Genomic DNA, 6,464 nt, shown 5'->3' on the forward strand with positions numbered 1-6,464 from the left:
AGGTTTCATTCATACAGACTACATTTTCAGCTGGGTTACATCTACCAAAACTAGGTTCATTCATCTGAGAAACCAGAACTTTTGTTGGCTGGAAGACTTCCAGATAGGAAGCAAACAAGCATTGCATACCTTACACCTATTTAAGATCTATTATTAGCGGCCTCAATCTATTCTCAGCAGCCATGTGGCCACCCTCCAAGAAAACGCCATCATCGCTAACATATTTGGACTGACTTTGTAGAAAGGTAAAATACTGAGAAATGTGTGAAACAGAAGTGTCTCTGAGTGGGTTCTTCCAGAACTAACTTGAAGCGCCATTCTGAAGAGACAGTATCAGCCATTTTTACGCAGTGCTTTTCATTTGCAGGTGTGGTTAATCTTGAATAGCTGCTGCCAGGACTGGGCCTGTTCTGTGGATACAAGGACTATACTTCTCTATCCCAAACCAGAAAGAATGTGCAGAAAGCAAAGATACACAAAATGATCCAGCCAACATGTTCATGACTTTATTTATGTTGGGAAGGTGAGAGACAGAGCAGACTTTCTAGACTATTTCGGTAATTAAAATGATTTAACAACGTGGCTAGGCAACACAGCGTACGGACCTTAGGCTGTTCTGCCAGCTCATCGAAGTCGTCAACTGCAGCATCGCTTGCTGTGTGGTTACTAGATGTTCCTGGGGTTGAGCACTTCGGTCATGCTGTAGGATTCCAAAATGTTTCAGTTGGTTTTGCATTTGTCATTAAAAAAAAAAAAAGAGGTATTTGCCCATGGAGAATATGATCGGATGACCACCTATAGTTGCCTTTGTGGTCTGCTCTTGAAGTTGGACCTAGGAGGCAATGACAAGCTAGTGCTATCTGTATTATCGATTGCAAAGAGAAGTCCTCAGGAGCTGCATGGTTCTGCAGCTCATGATAACTCAGGCGTGCCATTTGAAGCTGAAAAAGTTGACTTCTGCTACTTGGAATGAGCGAGTAACAACCTGGGATTCTAATTTTTGTTTGAGACACATTACACAATGAAGGATATTTTTCCAATCTACTGCAGAGTAGAACAGGAATTTTTTGTCCATATGCTAAGTGTCTCTTCAGCTCTTGGGTTCTGGAAAGTGAGGAATGACACTAATACTGGCAATTAGGAGTGAAGCATTCAAGCTAAAGTTTCAACAGAGCTGAATGAGAGAAGGATCTGTGGAAGTGAGTTTTCAACAAACAATTAATATAACAGTGTTAGGTTAGATGCTAGGCATGTGCTTAAAATCAACCTCTAAGACCTACTTAGATGATTTCTTCCAAGTCCTGCACCCCACCTTGGGGACCTATAATCCCTGAACTGCAGGAATGTCAAACCCCACAACAGCAGATACCTACCCCTGTAAATTACTGAGAATATCTAAAGGGGGGAGAGAGAGAGAAGACTTCTCTAAGACTTCTCTAAGACTTCTCTACACAACTGTAGAAAACACCAATGAAAGACAAAGAATGGGATATTCTTCTCTCCTTGTTGACTGTACAGGAAAGTTAAATGCTTACAAAGGCCTTGTGTGGGAAAAGTAAATTCCCTTTCTTCACTTGGCCATGCGCAGCAGTGAAGACTTCTCACCATTCATTTGTCCACTTGAGTTTATAGAACATGAATGTGTTTTGCTGAGAGGACAGGCATGTAACCGAGCAAAGGCTCATCTTTATCCAGACAGGACTCCCCCCCATAAGCCCTGTGGTGGAACAGGAGTGCTCAAGATCATAGAATCATAAAATCATTTAGGTTGGAAAAGACCTCTAAGATCATCTGGTCCAACCTTTAACCTAGCACTGCCCAGTCCACTATTAAACCATGTCCCTAAGCACCACATCTACACACTTTTTGAAGACCTCCAGGGATGGTATCTCAACCAGTTCCCTGGGCAGCCTGTTCCAATACTTCACAACCCTTTCAGTGAAGAATTTTTTTTTCTAATTTTCAACCTAAATGTCCCCTGGTGCAACTTAAGGCCATTTCCTTTTGTCTTATCACTAAGATGGGCAGTTGGGCCTTCCCTGCTGTCCCAGAGGGAAGGGAGGTACTAGCACCTCTGTGCTTTAGCCTTTCCAACACACATGGGTGCCTGCAGAAATTTCAGCAAAGGTGGAAATGGTGTTAAAGTTTTTCTGGGGTTGGGTGTTGCTGGGGTGCAAGCAATCCAAATTGCTCTCCAAGACTGGACTTAGACACCACCTGAGTAAGCAGACTGAATTTCACTCTTAACTGTGTGCTCTCATTTCACTATTGTCCAAAGACCGTTTTGAGCTTTTAAATCCTTGCCTTCAGAATATTTTCTTTTGATAGCATACATGATTTAATAGCCTTTTAAAAAATAATAAGAAAGAAAACAAGAAAATTAAGAGCCCAAGTTCTGCACAGTAAGGTCAAATACTCAGTTCCTTCTCCAAGCTGAGCTCATCATGCTTGGAAAACTCAGGACATAGCAGCATTGGTCCAGCTTTTCTTTAAAGTGTTTTAACCTGATGTCCAAAACAAAGCAGTAAATTAGATGAACCTGTCAGCTGAAATTCAATGTCCTTAGCTGAAACTTGGCATGTAGCTTTGCCAGCTCAGTTATAGATTTTTTTTGATGACTATTTGGCTTATTATTTCTCTCTGTGCCTTTTTTTAATTCCTCCTTCTTCTTTTCTGCCTTAAAATGTACTTTCCATTACAATAGTTGAGCACAGCAAAACACCACCTTACTTACATCTCTAATATAACCATTTTACTTATTCTACACACTAGAGCCATTTTCTATTAAGCCTACAGATTTCTTTCTTGCTTGCTGTCATTGGAACATGCTTTTAAACGTAGATTATTTTGTTTCTGAGATGCATAGAAATGAATTTAATGCGGAAATTCACTTTGCTCAAACGAGGCTAAACAAAGCATTAATAAAGGTACAAGAGCATATGAGCCTGAGCAATGCAGGGACATGTAATTCATTTCCATTGCTCAGTTCTGTAATTCTAGGACCTGTGAAATTAGTTTTTCCAGATAGATCTTAGTTTAAACACTGAATAACAGTGTATTTTGAAGATTTAATTTTTATCACTGCACACTTTAAAGGTTACTTCACATGAAAGTTAATAGTGCATTGTTTAGAATTACCAAGGAAATTTTTATATAGTCAGTTTGTTCCCTTTGCTTTCTCATCTGGACCTTGTAGTGATGATATCAGCCCTTTAAAAAAGCTATTCTCTGCTTGCTTGTAACCTTTGAAATATTGCATCCTTACTTTACTTGCAGGTCATTACCACCTTGAGAGGGGCCTAAGCTGCCCTGGAGAAGATAGCTTGAATTGTCAACCTATTCTCCATCCTCAGTTGATTGAGAGCAATGCTGATTGCCAGGAATTTTCAGAGGTGCTTAGAAATTTTAAAATTATTGCCCTTTTTCTGGCTCCTGGAGTTGCTGTCTTGTTGCTAGCAATTCTAAGGAAGCCACAGTTCTCCAGCACAGAGAACAATATTTATCCTCTTTTCTTGAACTTACCATGATTTCCTCCCAAATTTCTTTCAATATGAGTGAAGGAAGCAGAAACAAACAAAACCACCTAAACTGAAAAGTTTACTTGGAGTTAAAATAAGCTCAGGTATCTTTCTAAAGAAGGAGAAACTGACCTGAAGAAAGCTGGCTTTATTAAATTTTGCTTTAAGGCTTGACCTTAAGTTCTACAGGTCACATGAATACCAGCAAGATTTCCATAGATGTTTTATGTATGTATCCTGTTGCCGACTTACTTATGTTCCTAATAAACCTCACAGAGAATGTCATCAAACACTTTCAAATGGTTAAAAAGGGAAGTTTGAATTTCCCAACATCATACATTTGAAAATTTTCCTGCAAATGATATTAATTTGTAGACATATCTTTATACTCCTTTACTAAATGAATCAGAATTACACTGTTCAATCCTTTCACACTTATAGTCATTTCTTAGTTAAGGTGGAATCTCAATCTTATTTATGACAGTGAGAATCCAGAGTAGACCCACTAGACACCATGGGATTATTAGAAGTTTTTACACGAAGAATAGGAATCAATGTAGTGATGATGTGCATATATCCTAGTTTAAATGCAGGTCTATCTTTGTACCTATTTAAATAGCCCTTCAAACATTGATGTATCAAACTTGGTATGTGCATGGGTATGGCTGTCTCAGAATGACATGCCTCAGGTACTGATGTACAGAGAGAGAAAATAACTGGCTTTCAAAGAGAAAGAATCTAACAGAATTCAGTTTTATTCTGAATTCTCAGCCCATGCTATTATTGTAAGAGCTTCTTTTTTCTTGAAGCATGGAACAGAAGAAATATAACCTAATGCAGATTTTATCTTCTGTAGAGGAGCTATGAAATAACAGCTCCACAAAATCCCTGTCCTTTGCGCAGTGGGAGTGACTCATTGGCAGTGTCAAGAGTTGTTTGCTCTTCTGATCTGCTCATTTACAGAGCTGCATCTAGAAGCCTGCTTGTTTATGCAGAATTCCTTCTCTATGTTTATTCTTTTCTCTTAAGAAGAATGCTTTCTCCCCCTTGCTCTTCACTGCCGGGAGCTGGTACATGCCAGGGGCTGGCTGCGAGGTTGTACCCAGCTCCTGGTGGTGGCCCAGCACTCACTGAGGCTGCAGCAAGAACAGGCAGATGGTCCGTGTAGGTGGGCTGTTAAAGTGGCTTTTGAGAATATCAACATTTATTAGGCCTAATATCAACTTTTTTTTTTTTTTTCCAAAACTTTGTTTTGGAAGTGGGATGGACTCACTCCTCACGTTTTCAATCTTAAAGCCGTCTGTAACTTTCCAGAGTTGGCTCGTGTTTCCCTGGAAGAGCACCCAGCACCTGCCCACGCCAGGGCTCCTCGCCCCTTTGTCTGTGTGCAGGTGGATGGCAGGCTCATCGAAGGGAGCAGTCCCTCTCTTGCTGTCCTCAAACAACATGTAGACACAGAGGTTAAATTTTTATTTTTGCCATTTTCTAAGTAAATCAAAGAGTTTAAGGATAAACTAGTGTTTAGGAATGACTTGACTCCATCATTTTGCCCTGTCAGTCTTCCTAACAGGAAGTATGAATCCCCACGAGGAAAAAGCTACCTTCGTGGCATTCGTGGCATTCATAGATGGTGGTAAGATCAAGTTTTATGAGTAAGATGCATCTCTAATAACAATAGTAAAACAGATGCTCTAGCAACAAGCAGAGCTTGAAAGGAGGAGGAGGAGCACCCTCTCTCCTCTTCAGACCAACTAAAATTGGTTAAATTGTTTTTATTTTATCACAGGTCAGCCTAAACATTAGAAGCACAAATACTCATATAGTCTTTCTCCCCTCTTTCCATTAAAAGTCTGGGCTAGCTATTACGTGCTATTTTTATTCTGGCTACATTTCCATAGAGTTTTCAATCAGAAACCTCATGCAGCACTAAGTGCATTTATTTCTCTGTTCACAGCTTCTTTGTTGTATACCTTCCTTGTTTGGTTATTCCAGTTTGAAAACAAGAAAGCAACTTCCCATTATACATTAGTGTTCCCAGCTGGCAGAGTGTAAGAGATGAGATGTCAAATCACAGGTAATGTACAGAGATTTAAAAGGGGAACATTTTAAGCTACTTCTTAGTGTCTCACATCTGAAAACTAACGATAACGACATTTACTTTCATGTAAACTGACCAATGTTTCTTAGAGCATTTGGGAGCCCAGAGCACTGTCATTCGCTTTGTGTTGAGAATCCTCTAGGCAGTTTTTACCAGTTTATACAAAAACCCATGTCTTACTGATTTTTACCATTTTTGTAAGACAGTGCATGTCTTTTATATGTCTCTCCATAACTGCTACCTACCACTGTTCTGCAACTTTAGTATTTAACAAGATGTTTAGGTTCAATATTGTAATTAGGAGATGGGTAAAGTTAAGTCCCTGATTTTCCAGAGACTCCATCCTTTTCCTTTTTTTTTTTTTCTTTTCTATTCTTTCCATGGTAACAGAAACTTTCAGGTGAACAGAACTGTCTAAAGCAAATTAGCTTAATGATGGTGCTGGCAGTAAGTACCCGATGCCCTGAGCTGTCCTACCAATCACTCTCTTCTCTGCCACATTGAATTATAACATACATACTATATGAGCCATGTGATATTACAGGTCCATTTTGTTATGTTGTAAAGGGAAGTCTGGGGAGCTGATGGATGTATCTGTGAGCAACAGAAGGAAATATTTGGAAAACTAGTTCAATTGTTTCTACCTAATGATCCATGGGTCCCTAAGGCTTGGTGGAATATCATGTGAGGCTCTTTGAAAGTAATGTTGGCCAGCTTCAATTTGCCATAAACAGATCTGTGCATCCATTGGAAAACACTTTACAAATAGACAAATAGAAAAAAAAAGTGAAGTAATGATTTAGTTCTTTTTTTTTCTGCACCACATATTTGATTTCATTTTATTTAGC

The sequence above is a fragment of the Cygnus olor genome, chromosome 7 (genome assembly GCF_009769625.2).
Source record: "Cygnus olor isolate bCygOlo1 chromosome 7, bCygOlo1.pri.v2, whole genome shotgun sequence".
Taxonomy (NCBI): Eukaryota; Metazoa; Chordata; class Aves; order Anseriformes; family Anatidae; genus Cygnus; species Cygnus olor.